This window comes from Atheta coriaria, unplaced genomic scaffold (assembly GCF_025399875.1).
Source record: "Atheta coriaria isolate IRGN ID8LTWV9N9 unplaced genomic scaffold, Caltech_Dcor_3.1 hic_scaffold_4_pilon, whole genome shotgun sequence".
Lineage (NCBI taxonomy): Eukaryota > Metazoa > Arthropoda > Insecta > Coleoptera > Staphylinidae > Dalotia > Dalotia coriaria.
Window position 1 is genome coordinate 3,567,356 of NW_027045446.1, and position 27,350 is coordinate 3,594,705.

The 27,350-nt window shown below is 43.7% G+C and overlaps 1 protein-coding gene across 1 annotated transcript in view; it reads right to left on the reverse strand.

Moving 5' to 3' along the window:
• The window catches only part of ndl (serine protease nudel), a 125,672-nt gene extending 101,234 nt beyond the window's left edge, over positions 1-24,438 (reverse strand). Inside the window, exon 1 of the mRNA XM_065300363.1 lies at positions 24,239-24,438. The gene's annotated coding sequence lies outside the window, so the exon portion shown is untranslated. The remainder of the gene's footprint in view (positions 1-24,238) is intronic.
• Between the last annotated feature and the right edge of the window lie 2,912 nt (positions 24,439-27,350).

The window sequence follows — 27,350 nt, forward strand, 5'->3', positions numbered from 1 at the left end:
TTTGATGCATTTTTAAGTGCACTACAGTTATCAAATGTCTTTGTTAGATTTTTGTCATGTTCAAGTGGAGCGGTGTTAATCAACCAAGGTTGAAAATATTTCTAGGTTAGAATGATGCGCTATTTTTTAGGTAAACGCTTAATTGGTTGCAGTTTTTGTACAAAACCAAAGTGCACATAAACCTCATGCGTTGCGCATGACTTCATTCCAGCAACTTATTGCCGTTGTTTATCCGAAGCGTAGCTTTTACGCGGGAAATAATAAAACCCGTGACGATTTATGGCCGTCGCTTAACTCGTCCCGACTAAGAAATGAGCGGGGGGTGTCTATGAGGCAATGTGTAACTGTTTCCGCGCGGGCAAAGCGAAATAAAAACGCAGCGAAATTATATATACGCCTGTAAAACTCCGCAGCAGCGCGCTAGAAAGATGGATGTTTGAACTTGCGACTTGAACCTTGGAGAAAATAAATATCCCGCCCCGCCAGAGATGAATGGCTTTCTGCGTGCGAGGAACAGTAGCGCTGGCGCGTTTTTTCTCCTCTCGCGTCTTCTCGGGCAAGGAATGAAGATTTCTCAATTTGCCACACGAAACCCAAACACTCCATTTCCCACCCGACCCACACGACCCACGACCACTCTTTCCAGCTGCAGTATTTACTAATATCGCATCATAAATCACACTTATCGCAAATCTGGAGAGGCTCTAAATTTTTTAACTCCGCCACCATGCAGTAACATATAAAGTTGTTGTTTTCAGCCAGCTGTAAACAATACGGCCCCCAGGAAGCCAAACACGTGTTTAATTAAACTGCGATCATGTCCGATGACATTTCGAGATTTTTTTACAGCGATATGAAGATGTTTTCATTTCCACATCGGGCTGTGCGCATATCGTAAATCACGCCTATCTGGGATCTTTATTAGCCTTCGAATGTGGTATTTTTATCATTTGGCTTTCGAGAAACTGCCTGTGCCTCTTTATCGCTCCGCAAATGAAGCGAGCAGCGTTTTTGATGTTCGTATGCAATGCGATACGAAGCGAGCAAACAGCGTTTTGCAATCGCCCAGCTAACAAATTTCCACACCGCGCCGCATTTGTAATACGTGGCAATTCAGTCATTAATAAGATAATAAACATTTATTCAACGTGCATATAATTATTGTTATTGCCTCATGAATAATGCAAGCGCTAATAAAATAAGTTTATTATCACAGTATTCTAAAACGCGCCAATAAAACTATAATCGCCCATATTTTATAAAATAATTAATGTTTATATTTATCGCTAGGATTAATAAGTTGTAAATCAAGTGCGATTATGAATGTAAAGCCCCGTCATTAAACGCGAATAATGAAATGTGTGGGGGACGCGCCTGTTGCGAAATGTTTTATGTTTTTGTATGACATATAAATAACGCATAACTGCGTTTATGAAGAAAAAAAAAAAAGAATAGTGTTATCATGAAGTTGGAAAGTCTCAGCTACTGTAATATCGGATTGTAGGCAACTCTAAGTGCAGACCTGTTGGAAAGGATGCAGCATGCTGACGCGGGTGGGGATTTATAAAGTGTTTGTTATATTGTTCACAAGAAGGCTTTCTTGCCGCCTCTTTGTCTGTATGACAAGCAGGCCGACATGCTGCCAACAAGCGCGACATCGTCGACGACGCCCGACGACGCCGACGTCGGCGGTATTTTATTAAGAGCCTCACCTGTCGCGGCTCGTTTGGATGTGCCCGAGCGTCGCGAACCGCACCAGGACGTCTGCCTAGATATCGCCAGTCGTCGAGAGTGGAATAACTGAAGTGAACGCGCGCGCGAACGAGCGGAACAACAAATGGCGGCGCGCAGGAAAAGGACGCAAACGAACGCAAAGCGGCAAACGGATGTCGCGCCTGTCTGCCGTGGTGACGGGTAATTATACCCTGACAGTGACATAGTGTAGCGCGTAGTGTGGCATCGCTGTGTTTTCGCCTTTTTTCCGCCGTGTTTTACGCTACGAATTTGTCGCAAACAGCCACAAATATTCTCATAACAAAAACATTCGCGTCAGATCATAGCCGCGCCGCAATGCGAAAAATATTTATTTCCTTCTGTCACAGAAAGGCATAAAAGCATAAATAAATCAACTTCGCAACATATTTACATAATACAGTTATGCCTTCAATCTACGCACATAACCTCGAACCTAACCAAACTTTCCACAAGGATTTAAATGTATAATTCCGGCGATAAAGATATTTTAAATTTGATATTTTGTGAAACACATAAATATAGCTATAAACTGTATAAAATTTATATGAATGAGGACATATTCGACGATAATAACCATAAATAAGCATCTTGAATGGGCACAGCATTCCCGGAGGCTTCGATACTCGCACATTAACGTCAGCCAGTTATTTAACGATTCTCAGACCGATCCAGCCTCGGAAGATATGTGGCCTTCTTGCCGGTGATCAACGATTAGATAATGATCATGATGAAGTTGGCAATAAAGCCGCGCAGCGCGCCGTGCTGTTCGGAGATCGATAAATTATCCCTGAAATTACAAAACTTTTCATGTACTGCCTCAATCTGCTCTGACATTTTAAACGTGCTCATTACGACAAGAGGGGAGCGCTTAATAATCGTACACCTTATCTCACTTATCAATTAATCGAATGGTTTAATGATAGGCCGATGGGAAGCGAAACGCGGCCAGATGGTGAAGGCGCTGGTGGTGGAGCATAATTTAAAGCGTTATCTCGTTATCGGCGTGCCGTTGCGTTTTGATTTACACAATATTATGATTCTGTTTCGGTGGCGGGCTTGCGTGCGCATTAGGTTTTAGTTGTTTTACTGATTTGTGATTTTGATTTGCGATCGCGATTGCCGCTCGCCCGGCGGCTGCTCAACTATAATAAATATGATGAATGGCACGAATTAGTGCGCGCTTCCAAGTTGAAAATTATTAGCGGGCGGCGTTCCACCGCTTTTATCTATTTTATAAATCGCCCGGCTTCGTATAGACTTTGGCGAGCTCCCCCACACTCACGGCGACCCTGGCAGTTTATAAGGGGTTAACTTATTGCGGCACATGCCTAACGTTTTGCTTTTGCTTTATAACCTTCGGTCTTATCGACGCTCGACGCCGCGGAAAGAAAATTTATGACGACGCCGCTGATACTGTGTGCGCGAGATGATAAATGAGCTTTCAGATAGCTTTATTTATTCATCGAGTTCTTGCGCGCCGCCACCGACGTCGCCGCCGCTAACCGACTCGCATAATGGGCACCCTCGACAAGGGTATTGCCATTCCACACTTTGCACTCCATGGTGCTGCGATGAGCAATGAGTTTTGCTTCAACAGCAAAAAGCCCTCTGCGGCGTGATTATTTGGGTTTTCTGAACCAATATCACGACATATGTTCACTGAATTTCATATTAACCCACTTAACACCTGCGATATTTCTAGATATTCTGCGATTACTATAGCTTAACTTAATTTACAATCAAATGGAAAGACAGCTTTTTTTCCAGGCGCGTTGATAACTTTCAGTGCCCAACATGCGAGATACTGATTGCGCGTAAAACGTATTCGCGTATAAAGGTCATAAAATTGTAATAAAATATACGATGCAATAAAGCGTTCACTCGGTGGTGCTATAATTGCACTTAATGAATATTTATCGGCATCTCGTCGGCGGCGGTGTGTGCGTGAGCGCATGTTTGCGAGCATTTTATGCGCCGCGGTGCAGCGGTGCATGAGCGGCGGTCATAAAGAGGTCTCCGCGGACGCGCACGGCCTACACAACTCATGTTGGCCTGCCTGCTCTTTTGCAGAACTGTAGCGCGCGGCAGTTATATCGGACATTAAATTATTGCTTCGATCGTTTTTCGCTGCCGCGTTTGCCCCGTCTCGCATGTGCGCATCGCGGGAATGATTTAAGGCGGGTTGTCTTTGCTCGCCGTGCGAAATGTTTGCTCGGCACGCTTTACATCTGAATCTTTGCATACGCGTCTGAATCATCGTCGACCGGCGAGAAAGAATCGCAAGAAGGAAAAGTAAATGATGTTTATATACGAAACGCAGACCGTAGCCGCACCGCCGTAAATTTGATATCCCGACACCATCTTGCTGTTTATGTGCTACTTGCCACCAGGCGGCGCTTTTTCCCACCAACGATTTATATTGTGAAAAATGATGGATTTAATCTAAAAAATAAAATTTGTCAACTTTCTACCGGCATTTTTGCGCATTCTCTTCTCGGGCGCAAAATATAAATCATGATAATTGATAAACTCCGGCCGCGTCAGCCTGGCGATCATTTAAGAATCGCGCGCGCACACGCTGGCGATTATTATCTGCGCGGCTTGGTAATTATGTCATTAATCAAGCCGGGCCCGAAGGTTTCAGGAAGGACACGCTCGGAAAAAGCGTACGCGCGCGCGCACCGTGATTAATAGTTGCAATAATTTAACGTCCATTCGTGTTTTCAAAACGCGCGCAAATGTTGCAGCGAATTACACGCACTTTTTTTGTGCAGAGCGGCTGGTCGAATGAAAAATGCCATCGAAAGTGAGATGAAAACGAACGTCCGGCACACGGTCGATGAAAAAATAAACGCACAGCGACGCTAAACGACGCCAGTGTTTATTAAGTTATTCCTGATGTGATAGTGTAAGACCATTCAAGAAATCCAACGGCTACTTATTAGGCGGCCCGTTAATAACGTTCATTAAGTTTAAATAATTATCGATTGATAATTAGTACCCGCAATAAATGTATGTGTTTGTTAATTAAAGAAACCAGTTTCATTATTCTTGAATAAATCAACTCTTCGGCGCGGCTGTTCGGCCGTCCGCGTTCACAGCAGCGGACGTTTATGTGCGCGCTGCACGACAGTGATTAACGACTCGACATAAATTCTTGTAATCATCTATCGTCTGTCATAACGAAATTAATATTTTATGGCGTTCAAAGACGCCTCGATGTTTATTTACGACTCTGTTGGTGTACAACTCGTGCCAAAATTGTTTAAAATGAGTTTAAATAGATTTTCGAGTGTGGAATCATCAACTTTGGTTCTTGTCTTCTCTAGACAATATAATAAAAGAGTTAGAGACATGCGCCAACTGCCGGGAAGAGATGTTAACATGGCAGGACACCGCAGCGCCTCATTTCAGATGATCAAAGCAACGATGCCGCGCGCGGTGCATCATCTCTCCCGTTGTCTGATTAAATAAACCGAAAATCTACACATGCAACTTGTCAATCTTTGCGGCTCGCTCAGACAACACTCTAACACTAACCAGCATATGTTCCTCGCCTCGGTTTTATCATCGGCTGCCGGTTTTTGTGTTCAATGGATGGCAACTTTGACGAATTCGCTCGTTGAAAGGCGGCTGCATTAGTCTGGGAGTCGGTTGATTTATCGCAAATCGGAAGCGATAATTTGCGCTCGGATTGCGGGCTCCCGAGGCGAAGGAATATAAATTTTAATTGAACCATCAATTATGTTTTAATTGCTCCGACTTGTTTCACATCGAGATTTCTCCCGACGATAACACCGTCGTAAAAAGCTCGAAACAAGTAGTACGAAAAAATTACAACAAGGAAGGAGGAATGAAACACGTTTGACTCGCAGAAATAATTCTAGTTTATCGCTGCGATTTGCATTATTTAACATTTATTACACATATTATTATATTGCTAAACGCGGTGCGCTACCAGACTCCGTTACACTAATGAGTGTTGACTCAATAAAAGGTCGTCATAAAAATATAATTTTCATAACGATTTGTCAAAACTATAAAAAAAATGAGAATATGAAATGAAACGGCTGCCGCTCACTGCTGTCACTTATTTATGATATCATTAAACTTGCTTAAATTGATACAACATGCATAATTCCTACTTAATCGACTTCCAACTGGTTCGTTATTAATAATCGAAGAGGCTGAGCGTATACAATTTCGTGCCTTAAACTCGCGTTTAACAGTTAATGATGGTGAAGCGAGATATGCATATAAGCGACTCTCCAGCGCTTTGTTTCCGAGGATTGCAAGTCAACGCATTCAGAGTGTGTCAAGAAAAACACGCCTGCAGTGTAAGATTCTAGCTTGAAGTTGAAGGTGTTTAAAACACTCCAAGCGCGCATATTTGTTGCTCAAAACGCTGAAAACAACTCCAGGCGAGAATAAGGAGAAGAAGACTTCGCCGGGTTCAAAGAGAGAGAGAGAGAGAGAAAGTTTTATAGTGTGGTCACTCCGGGGGAGCGGCACCGCATGTTGATAGCCTCCTGTCACACTTAAGTAGTTTTCTCAATTATAATACATGTCAGACAACGTGCATTAGTGTAGCTAAATACACGTCGTAACACATCCAATTTATATCCTTCGCGAGGCGCGAGCTCGACGCGGCGCACTAACTTATTAACATTATGTTTGTTGTTATTGACCATTAACTGATAAATTATTTATGTACGAGATATAAAGTTGGTCGTGTTTATTGTTATGGTTGTCAAGTGTCACTAGGAAATGCGATAGCGCTACGACGATGAAGGAGGCGCGGGGATAAAGACCGGCCGGAATGGTCGCAGCTGTTTGCTGACCGCCGTCGTGTTGTGCTTAAGCCGATAGCTGATAGTTATCGACATGTCATGACATGGATAGGAATAGACCGCGGTGTGGCATGGCGTGGCGAAGCCGTACCGCACGAAGCTTGATGTAATATGACTTTATTTCATTACATTATGTTCGCTTTGCTCCTTCATCCAGGGAATCCAATAAAGTCTACCGCAACTTGAGATTATTCTCCTGGCACAAATTTGTGGTTTTCCAAGCAAGAAATTACAAAATTTAAAAAATAATTAATAAAATCAACTCAATACGCATTGACTTTTGATCATGTGATCATTGAATGCCGAAGAAAAGAAAGTTGATTATGCGTCTTCTTTGGTTTCGTCTGTAGGCTGTATAAGAACATAAATTTATCTGTTTTCCTTCTTCAGCCCGACGCATCCAATACGGGCTAATCAAAATTCAGCTCGTCATTGCCCCCATTTGCGTTATCAATTTGAGCGGCCGTATTTTATATGTTAATTGGAGATCTGAGACGCCGCCGACGAGATGCATCTAATGAAGATACATCTTGTAACTTGTATGGACGATCAAGACGACAACGGAGAGAACTTTCTAACAGCCGACTATCGTAATTATGTATTGGCACATCGCACAAGAGGCGACGATCATCGTCGTGATGGACGTGCGTGGAATTTTGATTTTGATGGGTGTAAGTCAAAGGAGCTGTAATCGATGATCAGAGAATCATGCTTCTATAGTTTTGAACAATTGGAGACTTTATAGTGAGGTAGAATAGGAAACAAATTTGATTGACCATAAAATACTTCAACATAACCTCTTATAACCTAATTAACCTAACCTATAATTTTTTTTTGTTTGGATTAAAAAATCAATTTTTGACTCCCTGAGTGAAAACATGATGCCTTAGGTTCATGAAATTAAATTTCTCTATTCTTCTCCCTGCTGGTCGTAATTTAGTGTCGTTAAACGCTACATTGCGGCACAACAATCACTGTCGCCAGTAAGTAAGTAAGCGTTGAGCAAAGATGGAGAGGCGCATTCGGTAGTAGGAGCCTCGACATGATATTTTCAGCCCGTATAACTCTCACTCCCCGCATCGGGCGCTAGCAGCTCCACGAGCGCGACGGCTATAAAAGCGTAGCGAAATATCCTGAGAAGTTGCTCCGTCGGGGCTCAATGTCCACATTTCTTGCAAACGAGCGCATATACTTGACAGGTTTAAACCCCAGAAGCTATAATGTTTCATATCGCTATCTTTTATATGTATGCTAGTGCCAATTTTCGAGAGCAGTATCGTATAACACAAACGGGGCCCGCGCGCTTGCTCCCCTTTTCTTCGGGGCCTGATCTATGGATATGTGCGCCAAGTTGCAACGGACGCGAATAGGGTGGCGGCGGCGACCATCTTTTCGTGAAGGCCCGCCAGGGATCAAGGTAATCTTATTGAGTTGCCATTTTATACAAATGAAGTAAAACAAATTGTTCCATAAATTAAGCTTTACGGCCGACGATAAACCAAAAAGTGTTATTTGTCCAGTGTGTTTCGCTTCCTGCAGCTTGTGCACACGTAATCGTTCGATTATAGTTTCTCCTCGTTTAAACTAACTCAAGTTTGACACCCAGCCGCAAAATTCGATCGAGTCGATCGTAATAAAACGCATCTGTTTGCAAGGCTTGGTCGTAAAACCTCGTAAAACATTTATATAACAAATTGCCAGGCCTCTGTTGTGTATATAATTTATCATCGATAATTTTTATCGCGGCTGACACATCGCACGGCCGTCCGCGCACCACCTAATCATCTGCAATCGGAGTACACCTTGACTCCGAAGAGGTGGCGCACGAACCATTTATTATACAAATACATCACAGGTTTTCGAAGCGGCCGGCCACTAATAGCGGGAAATAATGACGGGTTGGATATATATGCGCGCTGCGAGACAAGCGCACAACAATGTAGATTATACAGGTATACGAACGCGGTAATTGCAGAGCGTGCGTTGCGATGAAACGTAATTAACACTCTCCGGCATAATGAAAACGTTTACGAACGCTGTCATTACGATTTATCATGAATAATTCAATCGGGCAAGCGCCAGCTGACGGCTCAGGAGAGTCCCAGAGTCTCGTGTCGCATCCTACTTCTAGTGCTGACCTTTAAAAAAAAATTCATCGACGTGCGCGAGCTATTTAAGTAGCTTGTCAGTGTGCGAACAAGCGCATTGCACAGAGTTGTTTTGCATTTCGTGTGATATGCGCGCTGCATGTCTGTCTCGTTTTAGTCGTACGTGTCGGAAGAGAAGTTGCATGCGCTGTCGTAGTATAATAAGAACATGTCCAGCGCCCGCAGCGCACTCGTTAATCTAACTAACATATGTGACATCTTTATGCCGTATATCATGAGCGAGTGATTGAAATATTGCACGCCTTTAAGTGCGCCGCGCTGGGGCCCGCCTCTTGGGTTCGCATTCGCGAGTTTGCCATACTTTGGCACACGAGAGCATTGAACGCTGCCAAGGACCGATAACCACTTGTAGTATTTCGCCGTGCCCTTTAAAATTATTTGCGATTTCTATTCTCAACTCGGGTGAGTTATAGCTGCGCGCGCGCTAAAATAAAATCAACTTCGGCGCGCATGTGTTTTTTGAGTAATATCTTTTCTTCATTGTTTTGCACTGCTCGGAAGACGTTGGCGTCCTGTCGGGTGTGATAAATAGCATTCGGTGTGGCGTTCTTCTTTTTGTAACTATCGTAGTTCAATAATGCGACGTGCTCACGTGCATTACGCCGTTCGACAAGAAAAGCGGGGAAGCTCGCGCCCGCGCGCGTGAAGAGCAGTGACTGGCATCTCCAATACGCGCCTCGACATGTATTAATGAAGGCCCAATGCGATTCATCACTCTTCCACCTCGCACACACCGCCGCCATCCATCCATCCCCGGGGTTCCGCCTCGGCGCTCGCTCTCTTTAAAGAGATCAAACGCATCCTTGTTTATCTTCTGTGATCAATCACTTTTGACTGCTCGCCGTGGAAGGCCATTTATTACCCTGCGCTGCTCATATGGCGAGATTCCATCTTCGCGGGTGCGTGCCCATTAAATTGATAAATTCACGAGGTCTCGCTCCGACAGCCGCACGAAAATTTTCTTTTATTGAGCCATTATTTTCAAATTGAATTTTTCCTCACGAGCACATTAATCAGTGCATTCTCAATCCACACGCCACGTACCTAGGGTTATTGTGGAGTTAATTTAGCGTTCGTTAAACCAACCTGACCACCGATGGCGTTGAGCCAAGCGAATCAGTGGTTTGGTGCTTACTGCCTTGTTGCGGAGATGGATGAGCGAAGCATCGAAGGAAACGGTTAAGTTTCGTCATCGCAATCATTAGCGAGCCCGCTCACAAGTGGGCTGACATTGACTGACTAAGATGAACAACTCTGTCATTTCAGATTTGGCCATCAATAACTGGCTGCGTCGAGAAAGGGCGAAGGATCCGTACAAAGTGCTTCAGGCATAAACTGCGCGCCTGATATCGTCGGTCATTAGGGACTCTCATTTCTGTCATCCATCATCCACGAGCTGAACCTATATGCGTCAAAATAGCTGAGCAGTCCAGCACCTTGTTGATGACTTTAATATACATAATACATATTCATGTAGTGTTTCACCGAGAGGTCAGAAAACAATAACTGGGTCATTAGACTCCGAAACGTATAGAGATGGTTAAACATCCATTACCGGTGATCAATTAATCATTGCATCCCATTGTCAGATGCGTGCGCGCGATATACCTATTGGCACAGCATGCTCACATGCCCAGTCGACGATTAGGCGCCCGACTACCGTTCGGTAAGTGTTCCGATGCACGAACACGCCAACCACTATCAAGATGCACACTTTGTGGCATTGTTCGCTCGTGCTGCGAATGCATTCGCGCTTGTAATGTCCCTACAACACGACAGCGCACGACTTTAACGTCGCGTGAAAAATCGCGCGCATGTCATACATGCAAATGCTGCAGTGATGAATTCGAAATTCCAGCATTCAATGGTTAGGTACAGCTAATCGCAGTGGCAGAGGCGTGCGAAAGATGTGTCTATTCGCGAAAAAAAACACACAACACCCACGCAAGCGCAGCGCCACGTTGGAAATGTCACTTGAACATGATAAATGATTCGACATGTGTGTAATAGGAAAGTTTATCTGCATTCAACAGCCAGCGCCCGGCGCGCATCGCTCATCGTTATTTTATATCTATATTCCATGCCGCTGCGTGACAGTGATGTATGATGTATGCACTTATTCATTTCGACGACGTCGACGTCGTGACGAGGCGTCGCGACGCCTCGCCCATCCGCGCGCGTGCGTCACTCCCCGCTGACGTGCTGATTGATTGCACCCGTTACATTTACTAAATAACACAGTTTACTGCTTTATTATTGTGGCAGGCAAGTACATTTATTCACACGTATTCGCCTCGCACGCCATCGTCGTATTTCACCGGCGTTTACCGTTTCGCGTATGGTAAGTACAAACGACCTCGTTTAATCACGCGCGCTGCCATTATTCCACATCATGATATGTTGCTTATCTGGCACCCTTTGAGAATGCAAAAAATGCAGCTACGTTGCGGTCAGAAAAACCAACCAAAGGTCAAGCATAAAAAAATACTGGAATCTTCGGTGTTTATTATGTAGCTATTCCAAATTGAACGTATTTAACGCGTCTTCTGGACGCTTCGATTTTCGGGTGCGAGTGCGTATTTTATGAGCAAACAGTGTCGCTGTTTGCGTACGTTAATGTGTTAGCTTAGGACGAGCTACGCCCGACCGAACACGAAAAATATTCAAACAATGTAAAGTCAGCGCACCCGGAACGTTAATTGCCAGCAGTAAGACCAGAAGCATACTTTTTGTCGGCGTTGGTTTGCTTGCTCTTCGTCGTCAGCTTGTCTTTTTTCGATTAACGCCACAGTGTTGAAAGGTAGAACCAGAGGAGCAGTCGATGGTCAAAGCGCACACAATGCCCACTCGTCGCCACGGTGTTTGTTTGCCAGGTGTCTGCTCGCGGTGGCTTCTGTGTCGAGTATTTCGGGTTCTTCTTCACTCCGTACCTCCACCACAATCAACAAACAGGAACGGCCACTTATCGACCACAAAAGCCCCTCTGACGAGCGTTGTATCATCAAAAGCCACAACAAATATGTCAATCTTTTGATGAGCCTTTAAATACTCGCCTTCCAACCGGCTATATAGAATACAGTCGAACATCTTATAATCCTCAACGCGGCGTCAGATTGCTATTATTATACGCGGTGTGCTACCGTGTGACAGGAGGCAAACCCTCCTCAAAACCGGAGCTACTCCACAAACACACTCCGCTCATCTCTTTAACGTGTTCCCGATGTGAGACTCATTGCTCATCGTCGGAGATAGTGTGATGGGCCTGGTATGCGACAGATACACTTCATGCGTGCTGGCCTGAGATGACAGCACGACGGGCCCAGATATTACGCACGGATGGTTGACTTGTCCCTGTCAATTAGACTCTCGAGCGTTGCTGCACGTTCGTGTTACCTACCTGGTGACAGGCGGCGGCGACACGACGCGACGCAACAAAACAAACCCGACTCGTATCGAATTATGTTTGCGATGGAAATCACGACTCGAATTACGTGCGCTCACACACGTTCTGATTCGATTTTCTACCCATTTTTTGTTCACTGTGTCCGCATAAAAGCGCAGGCAGACAAACCAGAAAAGCGGTTGATTTGTAAACCGCAAATCCTCTAATTGCGGTATCGTGTTTGCTATACAGAGCACTCAGAAAGGAAGTAGTCCAATTAACACAATTCAAATATTGGAAATTTTCATTTTTAGTGTGGGTACTCGTGAGTTTTGGTAAATTCCAATTTTTTTCTTGATGATTAATCTTGAATGCTATTTACCTTAACCCTGTCAAAGCTATTAAGGGTACCAAGTGTCAATCTCCCTTATAACATCCGTCGTCGCTCGGCTTTCACAATACCGAGCTAATCGAGTGCATAGCTCCGGAACCGCCGGTCGACAAATCGAAAGGAACAACCCGAGTTGAGTTCGGCGGTTCTTTCATCCCGTGCTCAACCCAGTGCGTATACCACTATGCTCCGCGCAAGAGCTGAAGACTAATGTACTCCAATTCATCTCTCTGACAGCAGATTTAGTTCACCACATTCAAAGCTGAGCGGGCGGCACGGAGTTTCCCTCAGCTCGAATACAAAAGCACAAAAAGCATCCTGTCATGGCGAAAAACGCGACTCCTTTCCCTCAGAAAATGAATAAAAGTTGTGTCACGCTTTCAATAATTCGCCACCTGAATCGAATCGCGCGGCGCGCATTTGAAAAATGTTATCGCTGGTGGTGGAAATGTCGAACGTCACCCTTCCTCCCATATCCCCCGTCGTGGCAGCACTTTACTGTATGCTCGTTACTCACCTTTTTGATAGTAGACCCTCGACGTTGATGAGCGCAAACTCGCTCCCATTTCGAGAGCAGTATCACGTTTGAACGAGATATGATGGATAAGTGTCAATCCGTAAATGATCCATCAATCATTTAATGTTTATCCAACTTACATCCTGCGTGTACATTTCGAAACTGAGCCAATATTAGCGAAAGGCTGATAATGTCAGCGGGCCGACTGGGCGCGCATTGTACTCAGCCTTCAGTCTATTTGTATGCGGATGATGATAGCAGACTGCATCACGAAATGCAAATAAACATGAAACACCGAAAAAAAAAACGCCATAGTCAATACTTTCACAGTGATGAGATGTAATTGATTATTATGCGGCTAGCGCTGACATTTTGATATTTAACAAATGACTCACAATCAGTTGTGAATGCTAATATTTGTTTTTCTTTATTACCCAGTCATTAATCAATCAACTATTCAATGGATAATGGCTTTCACACTCTTACGCGTAAGTGTTTTGCGTATGAGTTTCAGACATAAACAGACAAATATTTTATACATTGTATAGACATCATAAACTGAGTTATTTTTATGCTTTTGTATCTACGTTTCATAATTTCCTGATTTACGAGACAATTGATTGACTATTGGAAATTACCGATATTACCTATATTTATGGAATGTCTAAAGCATGAATTATTGCCGGCAAATACTCGTAAATGTCGCACATGCATGCAGATTGATTGTAATTCACATTATTTACAGTTTAACATGCTGCCAACGATGCGTCGTTGGCATACTTATCGCGAAATTAGCAAAAGTTTAAAAATATTCCGTTTTTCAACCTGTTTTTATCCGTAATTGATTGATTTCATTACAAAATCATCGAAATTTCACAGAAATGCGCGCAACGTAATGAATTCAGTTTTGTTTAATTTATTTTCCCGCTGTCAGTGCCGGTTTTCAGCGGCTATAAAGTAGCAGAAGCTGATCATCGACATTAATTGGAAGTATAACTGGAACTCGCGTGCGCTTATCGCAAACATTTACATAATGAATTAAAGCAAAATGTTGCCGGTTAAAAACGCGTTTCTGCAATTGCGGTCTGTGGTGTCGCCGATCGTATCTCGCGTATACGACGAATAATTAAATTTGATTTACGACGCGCGTACGTTTTAAATAATTGCGCACACACGCGAACCTCACGCTGATTGATTTGTTTTTATTGCGAACGCACACGTCTAATATGTTAATTTCGATTATTACCACGCCGAGATCGCCAACGTGCTCGTAATGAAACCGCCGCCAGTTCGAATGCGAGCATAGTCGGCGAGAAACGTTCATAAATCATCGCTTTATCAAAACACACCTTGAAACACATCAAAATATATGCCGCTCATAACAAATCGTGATTGGCACGTGAATATTTTATGCGGTTACATAATTATTAGCTGGTAAAACATGGCATATCACATGCTTGACGAACCCGAAATTTACTTTACCAATATCCAATTAGTCGATGTTTGGAAATGTAAATGTAGATCATCCATTGTATGAAAAGAAACGCGTTGTGTGAGTGACTTGTTCAAAGAAACATGAGTAGACGACACAAGCACAGAAAGAAGAGAAAACAATGTCTATTCTTAGTTGGCGTGTAAATGGTTGACAGCTGGTGTTTTGCGGTCGATACATCAGACGAAAAGTGTGTTTGACAAGAACGATCCAACGTAATGCCCGTTCCCGAAGGGCGACGGCTGTAATTATGTGGCAAACGTGTCGAAACAACGACGCGGGGATTTGTTTACCCGGATGGCCTGTCATTCATTATTCCAAACTTTTTTGCGATAACGTCGCACGCATGCTATGTGTTCTGTACATCAATGAAAAGTGCTCTGATTGAATATTGAAAGGGATTTTTTTGAACAAATGTTTTCGGGCTGATCAAAAGCAAATCAGCTTTGTATGTGAAACAATGTATTGCAAAATTAACGAATGCATTTTGTAATAAATAAAGCGATCAGCAGGGCACACAGAGTGCAATCGCGCGCAATCACATGAATTAATTAGTCGCATAGAGTGATTTACGCGTTGGAAATTGCAAGCGCACGAATCACATAATTTTCAATGTGTGTGCAAATCGTGTTTCCCAGTATCCCACTTTCCAGCGCTCGCACTCGGCGAAATGTTGAATGTCGAGCGGTGAAACAAAACGAGTGGCTGTTTTACAAATTGCCATGGGAAATATTTTCCTCGTTTCACACACGAATGACACACGATCTCTCCGGTGCGGAATGAATTCGTGTATTTTATGTTCGCACAATGTGTATGTGTAGCGTTTGGGTTTGGTGGAGTGCAGCGACGAGTGGTTTGAATGTTCGGACGTGTCAACGCAATGCGGGACAATGGGCTTCCTCGCCTGTCATACGAATCGCGCGTAATCAGATACCATTTAGCGGGCCCGACCCGTTTGCCAGCCCGCTGACAGCCCGACCGAGGGTCGCAATACAACCCCTCCGCATGAAAATCATTTGTACACGCTAATGTTCGGACACTTTCGGGGCTTATTATGCTTTCCACCGGTTGTTGCACTTTGACGAGTGATGTTTTGTAAGTGGAGCTGATGGAAATGTGATAGCGTCTTGTTTTGATGTGTTAGAACCATAGAAAAGTCTTAGTTAGCTGTTTGAAAGGGTTTCATCGTGTTGACGGGACATCAGCAACACAAAAATGATCACAAGTCAAAGGACTTCAATGTAAAATTAATTAAAAATAAAAATTTTATTTTTTGGTCAAAAACTCAAAAGATTAAGCACTTTAGTAGTGAGGGAAATAATTATAATAACATTAAATCCTTAGAGCTTCCCAAGAGGATTGTCAGCGGCAAATGTACGGTATGCAAAGGTGCAAATAACAATTCTCACCTCGCACGTCTATTCCACTCGCAATGGCGGCAAGTCTCTGGCTAAAAGGGAGTCTTAGCTAGCTTTAACACTAGAGTATGCTTTTAGACAATATATCACTGCAAAAGGATTAGACCCGCATCGCCGTGTGCGGGATTAAACGCGAGGACAATACGTCGGGGGGCATTATATCGCCCATGTTTTACCTAAAAAGCACTTGGCTCGCGCATGAAGATCCGTGAAGCTCTTAAGAGAATGCCAGTGCTTAGACCGTACATACGAGCTTAGAGACTATGCCATCAGGTAATATAACTGCAACCAAACTACGAACACAATGAAGTCTTTAACCAATGCTTTAACTCTTTCTTCATCATTTAATGCGTCGACGGTTTGCGTGTTTACACTACCAACGCTTTGACATTTCGCACACTATGGAAACGAGTTAATCGCAAATCTTAATGCAAATCACCATGAGTATATTTCAAATTAGCAGCGTATTAATACTGGCATTCAAGTTTTCAAGGAGGTTACCAGGTGTAATACATGGGCACACGATGCGTTCAACCATTCATCGGTATCTTGAATGCATCAACGGATGACAAAAGAAGGAAAAGTGGCAGGTAAATAGGACGTAATTGTCGAACACGTAAACAATTGTAAAACCTAGCCGCTTTGAGGAGATATTGCCATCAGTGCGGCACCCAATGCACAATGCGGAAGCCGCCGTTAAATACGAGACTACTGTTTGTTCGAGAAAATAGAAAATATAATACAATAGCAGATGAAAAGAAACGAGAGTATTCTAAGCTCTACTTTTCTATTCACGTCAACTTTTTAGCTCACTAAGATACCTACTTACTATCGGATTGCCTGGTGGGTTCAATAAGCTTCGAGGAAATGGAAACACCAAGCGATAAAACAATTTTGACAGTTTTGGGTTTACTGCGTTTGAAAAGTGACACTTTTAAACTAATTTCTTTAAAAAAACTAAAAATTCAAAAGAAGTTTAAATTTTAAAATACTGGCAGGAATTATGCGATGATTTAAAAATCGGAAAAGTTTCTAGCTCAATTACGAACAAGATTGCTGTTAGCGGAACGATTCGGTCATGAAATCGAGCGAGATTCGCAGTTTCCATTCGCGGTCGGTGACGATAAATTCGTGGTCGTTTTAACGCGCGGGCGTCGAAGACCGAAAGGGATTAGCTAGGTTGTTATCAAAGGCGGGTTTAAAGGTTTTGATGAAGTCGGCGTGCCCGGAATCCTTATGCGAGACGGCAAGTGTCCCTAATGGAGTCGTCTGGGAAGCTCGCTCGGTGCGTCCTCAACGATTAGAGCTCTCATCCTCCTCGTGCTCGGGAAGATCACGAGGGTATTAATATCGAGGAGGATAGTGCAGAGAGCGCGCACGCCGAAACTACATAACCCCAAAGCGCACCGGCGAGTATTTAATATTAAAATTTACTATTATTGCAATGGGAATTGCGCGCCGAGCAAGTCGACTAACGCCCTCGACTGGGAATTGTTGAAATTGTTGAAATAATAAATGAAATTGCGTCGGTTGCTATATAAGGTGCATTATCCTCCGTATGCGGGTGTAATTTACGTGTCGCTAGTTTTGATTGAGCACCGGCGGAATTATTAACTAATATAAACAAAGATACGCATCATTTCCACCTGGTGGAAATTGCAGTGTAGTGAAATAATGAACACGATTTGACATTCAACGGCCGGGAGTAATTTTCTTCCGTTGTGTGGGCACTAACAAAAACAAAAAAAAAAACCGACTGGTGTAGCAAACGAGGCGAGAACGAAGGAAGGTGTTTGGAATAATAATATTTTCTCGTTAATGGCTTCTAATTGACGGTTACACCATGTTGCACGCTGCAATCATGTTGCACGCAGCTGACTCGCATCAGAGCGAACGTGTTGTGATAAAAGATAAAGGATTTCACTTGATTGAGTGTGCGATTGGCGTAATTACCCACCACCACCATCGCGCCAGGCCCGGCGTTACTTTAACATTCGCAATTAAAGTGTGATTAATGCCGAAAGGTTTAATTAAATGAAGATATACGAAATGCCGCGATCTTGTTTACCCAAGAGCATATCGTGGCGCACAAACAACAAGATTATTATTATAATGAAAGTCAATTTGGCCCAGTTAAGCGAGCACTCGGCGACCACACGATTTGCTCCACAATAGGTGATTTCTTTCGGTTTTACGGCGGTGTATAATTAGGTTTTCGAATTGCATATCATTAAAATCTCTCTCCGGGCTGGTCGGGACGTTCGAAAATAGCGCATATCGTATTCACACAAGAGACGGTCGATTTTATTACACGGACAAGGGCAAAAGCACAGCCTGGACCGCAGTCGTGGTGTGGCGTGCCGTGCCGTTGAATTACACGAATGACAGTCATAATTCTTACGTGTGAGGCTCGCCTGTATAATTTGCACATGATTGATGCATATCCAACATGAGTGGTTATTACCGAGTTTCGCCGACGGACCGACGCTCATAATACGTGTCAGCGTGTGTGTTTGCGACGACGAGCTTTCGTCTGCGTGTGTGCGCGCGTTGGGTAAGCCCGACTTGCTCGCCTGCGGGCGGGTTATTAATCATTCCGCTACTCAATCCTGACATCTTTGCCCACCATTCTGTCAGACCATTCATAATAAAAACACATGGGCGCCCCAGCCTAGAACCTAGCTCGACGCCGTCGACGACGTCTCTCTTCAATTACACTCATCATCGCACCCCACACGCCCGGGAGAGCAGAGAGAAGAAAAAAAGCGCAAAAACCAGCACATCCTATCAACATAAAAACGAAAAATGACGTAAGTGCATACTTACGCCCGGCATAAAACTACACTTTGCATCCGGGACGAGAGAGAGCTGAATCCCGGTAATGTCGGGATGCGGCAAATGGAAAATTATACACTTCCCGAACGAACAAAACGGGCGCAAATGTAAAAACGTAAAGTTTACGGTTTTTACGACACAATCGCGCGCATATGCAGTGCACAGCAAACAAACTATTAAAACTAATGATAATTTAATGTAAACATAACAGGAGTGCACGCAGAACACGACAGAGAGAAGAAAAGAAAAAAAGAACCACTGCCCTTAGCTGATGATGTGTTTGTGCGCACTCACAAACGAATTAATAATCCTGTCAGAGTGCATAAAGGCGTAATTCAATTGTAATTACTTTCTAGCGTGTCCGAGCATCATCATCATCGCGAGACTCGCATTGCACGCTTGCAGCATCATCCGCGCAAAACGTCCCGCAAACGCACACGGACAACCACTTCATCATCGCATTCACGCTGGTAAAACATTCGCTAGCACTTGTGCTGCTATCGAATTGAATGAATAACTCTATCGGCACGACGCGTAGCGCTACCAAGAAAAGAAGCACGATCATAACGAAGCACAAGAAGAAATCAGCTATGGACTACAAGCACCAAGGAGCTATTGAATTATAAAGAGATTAACTTTTATGGAAATTAATTACAATCCGCGTGTGGAATATACACAGCATTTAAATTCTTTCTATACGCATGTGGATTAAACTAAATTTTTGTTTGTGCGTTGTAAAAGACACACTGTATAGACTGTTTGCATGTCAGTTGGGAATCAAATGAGTTTGGTTGGAGGCACTCCTCTGTCGGATGAATGTTTGTGTGTGTGAATGGGTTACACAGGTAATGGGCAAACATACAAATTACACGTTTGCTGCCACTCGGCCGCACACTTAAATTGGATTAATCGGTTCCACTTGTCATTAATTACTGATTAATTTATTATTAATGCGAACGTCTCTACGGTCCTCGTTTGGACACATCAACGAGCGCGCCAGCGTAACAAATGGACGCAAAATGCTCGCGGGCACTTTTGATTATTATGAAATATATAATTTGATTCGGTGGTTTGCGTTTGACATGTTATTATATGAGAGATGCAGTCGCCGCCCGCGGTGTTTGTGTGTTCATGCACACACAAAACTAGCGCACGTAAATCAAGAGAAATGTAGTTGAAATGGAACGAGTTGAAAGAGAAAAAAAAAACTCAACAACCAACACACAGCACACAAAAGTTATTTATTAAAGCTGCATTTCGTTCGCATTTATATTCATTACGTTGTGACATTTTCAATCATTGCATTTCAATCATTATTAGTTGATATAAATATGGTCGGAGGGCGAAGAGGAGAGAAAAACGACGACGCAAACGCTGTATTTAATGACAAGTCAAACGGAACGAAGCGCCATTAATGGCATGCGATGGAAAAACATGCAAACATTAGTTCCTTTTGTACGCGTCATGTCATGTCATCATCACAGTGTAATATATTTTTTATTACAAATAACTTTTTACATTCGACATTACATTAGGTTATAAGTTAGGTTAGGTGAGGTTAAAAGTGCATGTTGGTAGTGAAAAAGAAGTGTTGGCGGGGATAAGAGGCGAGAAGATGAATTGACGAGGTTAGGAGGGCGGCGGACGCGGACGGCGGAAGAGCAGACAGGCGGCGGCGCGCGGCAGGTCGGTGGCAGGCGGCGATTACTCACCGGCGACGCGAACGGAAGTGGCTCTCTCGCCTTTCGCCTCCGAGATAAGCGCTTTACATTTGTAGCCTTTCAACTAACAAAGCCGCGATACCGGATAAACGTCCGGGTGGTGGTGGCGGCGCACAGCGGTTCTTTATTATCACAGGCCCGTAACTTATAGCGGCTGCACAGTTGCACACACCGAGCTGTTGCAACTCGTCCACAACCTGAGTGTTAATTATGTTTTTAAAATTTCGAACGTAAATTTCCAGAGGCGGATTATGGAAATGGAGTGTCTTGCTCACAATGGAGTGTAAATCAAGTCGGTGGATTGGCATGCGGCGCGGCGCGCCCCGACAACTCGACAAAGATTGATCTGCCTAACGGCGTGGCACGGAACGCGCGCATTATTCACCGGCTGACGTGCCTAAACTCTGCGCCCGCTGCGGCCAGCCGCCGCCGCCGCCACCGGCAAACGTTTCGCCGGCTACGACTGCCCAATCGACTCTGTCCCGAACGACTGGAAACACATTTATATCACACGGCCATACTCCATCACCGCGAGTGTATATCCACGATAGAAAACAAATAATCACTCCCACAGTCGCACGCTGCAAGTGTGGAGGCGGCAACGTCTAATTTTCGATCGGTGGCGTGTTTTTCGGACGGCTGGACTCATAATAAATCGTGGAATTATTCAACCGCGTTACCTTTTATATTAAAGCGGCGTGTTCGACTAAGTACTAAATCGGTCGTAATGGCTGTTGCCGATGAAAAATAGTTTCCGCATCCGGCTGAATGATAGCTTATGTACTTTCCGCGCGGCGTGATTTAAAGCTCACGCGGCTGCCTTTGCTGTAAGCGCGAGCGTGTTAGCCTCTTCGGATCTTTGAGAGCTGATTTATAGACGCATAACAGAGCGCAGATTATCCCCGAGCGCGGATAAGACCAACAAATCATCTGAAACGTCATACTGGACATGAAAAATCTATTCGTTAATTACGAAGGCGAGTGGATCAATGGAGAATCTCAAAGAGAACGCAAACCAGTTTAAGTTTATTGTTTGTTTTAAAATTTATTATTTTTGTAGACTTTTAATAAACAATCAATTTAATTTATTGAATATAAAACAGAAGAACTAGGAAAATGTCCTCGATGGCACATATTATTACTATTAGGTACCTACAGGAAGAAGCAGCTCTGAAAGTGTCCATGATTCAGGTCGGATCGGACATTTTTAAATTCGCCTTATCTGCAATTCCGATAGTAAAATAACCGTGGTTCGCAAAGTTCGAAACCCGACGCCGTTGCTATGCGATTCGATTCGTCGTCATCGGAACGAAATTGCCATGTAGTTCTTTTATGTTTGAAGACAGTTGTAAGCTACATTATTGACCTCCCTATCGCCCAATAAACGGTTATGGCAACATAACTTTCGTCCACAGCGCTGGCGCTTTCAACTTTTCCAATCTTATCTTTAAACATGACTTCTTTGTGAGGGATTTAGTTAAATTGGCGCTCGTTTGAGGGATCCGGACGGCAGTGCGCGGCACATAACCGCGACCATTGCAAAGGTCGTAGGCCGGAAGCCGCTGACCACAACTAACCACAATCGTGAGTGTTCGGTGGTCGAGCGGAACGTGCTCCGAATGAGCAAATCACCTATGGAAAACCTTCAAACAAACTAGTCAATATCAACGGTCTAGTGTTTAGATACATTTTCAAATATAGATGCTTTGCGTTATACTAGAAGAACAAGAACTATGCAATGTCTTGGCGGTGGAGTGTAGAAACCACACCGCGCATATCCGTTGATATATTGCGCGCACACATTGCGCTAGATGGAACGCAATATGTCCGTTTTGGGGCGAAGGCAATAACCATTAGGTTCCGAGAAAACTGCCCCATTCCATATGACACGAACGGCGAATATAGGAAAATTTACAGTGCTTCGGCACATTTTATACATACGGAAAGCATTGGATGCCAGGATGCCTCAGGATAAAAGAGCGCATTGAGGAGCGACCAACGGGTCAGTTTCCTTCGAGTTCTGAATCAAATGCACTTCTTATTCCGTCGACCACAAACGCATTAATCTACTGGAAAGATGAACCTAAGGGCGGTCAGGATCTGCTAGGAAACGCCTACATCATTCTACGATCATTGACAAATGAAAAAGAAGAATTTCTTCGTTTTTAAATATGTTTTGTTAAGTTTTATTATTTTTATTATTATGATTTGAATGACTCATCTTGGAGAGAATTTCTCGTAGATTAAGAATCTTTAATCTGATCCTCTCTATCGCGTTTAGTTTATGCGATATTTGCCAAAATTTGGGAAAAACATTAAAAAGCGCTTCGTTTTGCACTTAAGTTACAATTTTTAACCTTAACCCTTGGAAATATACCTATACCTACTTTTCATTATCTTATCTTATACAGAATTTTCTGTAGATTAAGATTCTTTAATTTGTTGGTTGCTGTCGCTTTTAGTTTCCGCGATAATCGTAAAAACTGTCTATGATAACGATGAAATAAATTCACAACATGGCTGTATCTAATAATACCTATATCCCTAGAAGAATGCAGAAATGCAGAAGTGCAGAAATCGGATTATACGAATGTCAGGACATTTAAAATTTAAAGCCGCCGCCATAAAAATGAACTTTCCACTCTGCCTACCGTGCAGCGGTAATGAATGTCGCGCGGAGACAGCTGTCGCTGCTGTAAATCACCGCCCGCCGTGATCATCTCGTATCCCTCGTATGTGCGTCCGCATATAACGCTACCTTTGCGGCAAACGGCAGGCGTTGCCGCAGCCGGCCACGAGCGCACGGGCCATTTATTTGTTTCTTACTGGCGCGATATTACTTTTCCGGACGCAGCCATCTTGGAACACCATCTTGCCATAACAGCGCGCCATAAAAATATAATACTCTGTAAAGCAGCACGCGTTGGATGTTTTTCCTTGTGGTATTTTTGGACACTGTCCGAGGCTCTCTCCAGCTCAGGAACCGCGTGTCCACAAGTGCTACACTTCTGTTTAAGATATTAGCTGGCATTACGAGTGGTTACGTTCAAAGATAAAACGCCAAAATGCTACGCCAACTAATTGTTTCTGTTTTTCTTGCCACTTGCGACGTCCTCTTTTTGTTAATATGCTTCCAAACAAATTGGCAAAATGCGGAATTTTTCTCCGGGACGCGTCCAAACTTTTACCAATTTTCCCAGGCATTAGGAGATGACATGAGCATTAAGTGTACACGCTCAACAGCGCCAAAGGCGTCGCGCAATTTCCGACGTTCGAACTTTGGCTGTATCTTGCTCTGTACACTGACATCGGCAGATGGAGGAGGAGGCACGCCGCCGCCAACATCGCCAGTGCACACCCGAAGCAATAAAACTTCCCTGACAGGACGAAATTAAATATGAAGTTGAACTGTCTGCTGCTTCACTTTTTGCGGTTTTACATCTGTTCGCGATACGTATTAACATACGTCAGCATTGCGCGTTGTGAGAATATAGCAAAGTATTAGTAAATCAACAACTCGAGGTATCATTATCACAAAAAATATTGGCTTGGAGTACAAAACAAGACACCTAAACAACCTTGGTGAAGATAATGAATAAATAGCCACGTCTAATGCACCAGCATTAGATTAGTTACAATTTTAGTTATCCAGTTTTTATAATTATGTTAATTATAGTTATCTACCCCAAAAATATTAGATTTACAGTACCTATTTGATGATAATCTGCTGCAAACACAAGAACAGGCCTCGGGAGAAGTTGAACCATTGCGTAACACTTGTCGAATGTCTCAACACAGGAATTGTTTATAAATAAAAACGTTCATCGATAATAAACGACAAACGATGATTTTAATTCGCGTTTCTCGATTACTACACGCGCGTGACAAATTTACAATTAATTTATATAAAAGTTTATATTAAATTCTATCAACAACCGACCGAATCAAACGCGACTTACAGAATAAAATGCACAAGAATCGTGCGGAATTCGTGCAAAACAAGTGCCGATAAGAGATAAACAAGCGGTTCACCTTCCACAAGGGCAAATGCTGCACGATTGCATCGTGATATTCCAACACAATAAATAAAACAATCTTGCGAACGTTTAAATCAAATATATTGAAATAAAATTCAAATTTTAAAAATTATACATTTGTATAGATACTACTGGGCTTACTTTACTGATATTGGTTTTATTCTTCTTCCACCTGGTCCACACCCGCACAAGAAATCATGTACACATATTGTGACACGACTTGTATTATTTATGTCAGTTTGGTTTTCTAAAGTTAGCTCGTTTCGGCTCGTTTATCAGCGGAGGCTTTGTGGTGTGCGGCGCGCTCGCTTAGTTTTCGCTTGGTTCGGGCCCATATAATTAGATTGATGTGCGGATGTTGATATCGTCGGGGAGCGCGCTCGCCGGCAAAAGAAAGATCAAAGGACGCGGCTCGAAACATCAACAAGCACGCGGCAAATTGAAGCCGCGCCGACTTTTACAAGCCATCCATCGCGGCGCATCATCATCGCGGGCACATGTGCTTAGATTATACGATTCGTATGCAGCCGGAGGAACGCGCATCGCATTAACAGCTCATTCTTTGGGAAATTAAGCGAAACGTTATTTACGGATGTCATTATTAATCAAACAATGTAAACACATGCATACTGCTTCATTTCGATTCGTCATGATTAATTCGGCGGGCCGTGGCGATTTCGCACGCGCGTCAATCATGTTTTTCAGGTACCAGACAGTCGGAAAGTCACGCTCCAGGAGGTCTACACGACCTTCCAAAACCTTTCTTTCTTGTGCTAAAACTTGGCGGTTGGATAGAGATAAGTTGTTTTAATCTAATGTTAAAAAGTCAATTTTCCATGTGTCAGAATGAATTGGATGTAACAAAAATAAAGTCGATTAAAAGCGAGTAGCACCGGTAACACTCATAGAATCTGTCAATCAAACTGGCTGGAGACCGATGATGGAGTGTTTTTAGATTCTTTTGTCCGGTCGGGTATTGAAAAGTTGTCCACAGTCATCATCGCACCGAGGGGTTCACCGCATTGTGTTCACGCATGGAACTTGTTTATACCGACACTAATACCGTATCGAAACAGTTAATGCACAACAATGCGCGAGTCATTCCGCTGCGAGCGGATTACGAAAATAATAAATAGCGCGATGCAGCTGGGGGGAAACGGTTGGTTTTGGGCGCGGAGTTGAAGCACTCTGCAGAAACTAGAGGCGAGTGGTGAAGCGAAAAGGCAACCTAAACACACATACCGGCATTGTTAATGCGGTGTGCCCGCTACATGCATTCATCCCAGTCATTGCTTTCTCCATATGGCCAAGGCGATGGACGTTGCGCTGCGTCATCATCATCATCAACTTGGCCGCAGTGTGCAAGAGAGCAATTTATTTAAATTGCATCCCGAAGAAAACGCCACGACGTCGGCAAGGCAAAGAATGAATAATTAGTCAAAGTACCCTCGGCGTTCTCTTTCAACGGCCCGCCGAGGAAACGCCGATCGTTCCGACTCGCAGCGCATTAATAACGAACGAATGATTGATGCGTTTTCGTGCCCGAAAATGTACTCGACTCGACGTCGGCTGACGGCAGCGCATTGTTTATCCAGGGAAGGTGCGCGCCTTGCCCGACTGTTAATAGAGCGACAAAAGCTGTGATTTGTTCGGCGGCGAAAGAGTAATGGGCGCCCATCGACTTACGAGTTTCCGCCCTCGCGTTCCGCCGGCAGCCCGTTAATTCAATTGCTCACCAGCTCACCCCCGGGGACACTTGATTAAACTTTAACGCTAACGCCGTCGACAAGCAGCAATCCGACGATTTCAAAATTCAACTGCTCTCTCGGCTGCTCCGCCTCAATATTTCTTCAATTTCTTTTAATAAAGGGCAACTCGTCGCGCTGGATTAATGAGGCGCAACGAAAGGCACGTCGGGATCCGCCTCGTCGTGTGGGGCACGCGCTATTGATCATTCTAGAGTTCTTAATTACGAAAAGCGCTGACGATTTCTTCCACTCGCAGGGAGGAGCAGTGCTTGTGCACGTTCGGCGAAGCTTCAGGGCGGCGGTTGGCGATTTGAAAAACCCAATTCAAATTGAAATAACTATTTCCTTTCCTCATAAATTATGTCTCTCTTATATAGCGCGCAAGGCGAGAAGAGCGCGGCCTGAAATGCCGCGTTGCCGCCGCCGCCTTCGCTTCGAGTGCGCGCCCCGACTTTGATAAATGAGTGGGCATTCCATTAAAATAAGTGCCTCAATATATCCAGCGCTGATTTATTTGTTTATCCGCGAATTAACTTTCTTTAAATTTTCTTTTTGGCGCATACTTTTCACACAAAATAAATTGCGCTTTAGACTTAACCACAACCACATTTTACTCAATATTAAAAAATAGACATAACTTAACGGAATTCATTTAAAATTTCAGTTGAAAGCTTCAACTCGCAAGTAATTTAATAAATTAAGACATAAGACGTAGATACCTACTCGTAGGTGTCCAATCTAGTAGCAAATCTCAATCGATTAATACACTTTTTATCTTCTGAATTGCAACGTTGCGAATAAGAGTTACGTGTTTCAGCTCTCCGGAGAGTCGCGTCGTGTCGTGCTCCGTTTACAATGTGGGTGTGACTCGATAAATTTATAGCGTGCGATACTAATGGACACCTACGGCACTACTAATTGCATCGATGCAATACAGCAAATAAATTTGTAATGTGTTGCCAGCGCGCTAGAGACATGAACATGCGCGCCGTTTATGGCACCACTCTAGATGTTACATGCACCATCGACACGCGGA